This window comes from Fulmarus glacialis, unplaced genomic scaffold (genome assembly GCF_000690835.1).
Source record: "Fulmarus glacialis isolate BGI_N327 unplaced genomic scaffold, ASM69083v1 scaffold22402, whole genome shotgun sequence".
Classification (NCBI taxonomy): Eukaryota; Metazoa; Chordata; class Aves; order Procellariiformes; family Procellariidae; genus Fulmarus; species Fulmarus glacialis.
Genome location: NW_009200048.1, coordinates 14,858 through 16,222, shown reverse-complemented (window position 1 = coordinate 16,222; position 1,365 = coordinate 14,858). Strand labels below are relative to the sequence as shown.

At 53.5% G+C, this 1,365-nt stretch overlaps 1 pseudogene; it reads left to right on the top strand.

The window, feature by feature from the left end:
• Positions 1 to 718: 718 nt before the first annotated feature.
• The window catches only part of LOC104073615, a 4,460-nt pseudogene continuing 3,813 nt past the window's right edge, over positions 719 to 1,365 (top strand).

Genomic DNA, 1,365 nt, shown 5'->3' with positions numbered 1-1,365 from the left:
CTCCATCCCTGGAGATGCTCCTGGCTCCGACCCGGGGCAGGCGATGCCCCCAAGGGTGCTCTCCCCATCCTCAGCTCCCCCTCCATAAGGGACGGCAGCAGAGATGGCACTTCAGGAGCTGGGACAGAAAGGACCTTATGGTGACAGGGGACGTCCAATTGTTTCGACTTCCCTTAAATACCAGCTTTGGGGTTTGGCTTGGTTCTGCTGCGGCGATGCTTCAGGTTTGTCCTTGTGCCCTGCCTGCGCAGGGCTCGCCTCTCCGCTCGCCTCTCCACTCTTAATGGGCTCCTAACATTTGGTGGTGGGAGCAAGGCAGATAATTGTTTTCCTTTTCTTATTAATAGATATAAAACGTCTGCCCAGGGGGCTCACTTTCAGCTCATTTACTGTGCATCTGATGCCAGATGTTGGCTATTTACAATACCAAGGTGATCTCTGATGCTAAAATTGTCGCAGGCAGACAAGACTTGCTCTTTGGGTTTGCGCTTTAAGGAAGTTTTAGATGTTCCTAGAGCTTTTTACGATCGGATGGTTTTGCAGTGGAAATCTGAAGGATCGTTTCCCTTAACAACCAGGCTAAAGGGGAAATTCTGGATCTTTTTCAGAAAAATGTGAAAGGAGCAATGGGCAAGAGCTAATTCTTCCTTTGCTCTTTTAAATCCAATGCTACCTGGATTTTAAATCCAATGCTACCTGGATCTGGGGAAAAGGCATAATGAAAAAAATGCTTAAAATTAAAATTTCTTGCTCCTCCCATCTCATCCCTTGGTCAGGTGGCACTCTGCCATCTCTGCTATGCCTCTGGCAGCCCCGTCCGTCTCCAGAGAGCAGCATTGTACGAGTGCAGGCTGGTAAATCAGCTGCAGGCTCCCTTCCGCGCTCTCTCCCAGGGCTATATTTCCTCCAGCCTTCAGTCGTGCCGGCCTGAAGGATTTGCACGTCTCTGCATTAGGGACAGGGGAAGGGCAGACCGAAGGTGACAATGCCAGTTTGCAGGTGGCTGGGGCTGCGCTGGTGGGTGCCAGGCTAAGGGGCTTCGGATGCAACCGCTTCGGTAGCCAGCAGGCACCTTTCCCAGTGCAGCTGGGACCTGCAGCTGGACCCACCAAGGATGCCCATGAGAAAGCGAACCCCTTAGCTGCGTAATGCCGGCGCGGATGTGCCCAGCTGAGGAGGGAGGATTTGGTTGAGTTGAAAGAGCGGAGGGGAAAAAGCAAGCGAGCCGAAGTCCAAGCGGGTATGTAGGTCAAGGAATTGCAAGGGAATAGGGCCCGGGCTGGGGCTGCTGAGCGACGGCACCGTCTGTATCTGTTTCTGAAGGCTGGGCCGTCGGCAGCGCTGTCGGCAGCAGTGCTGCGTGCT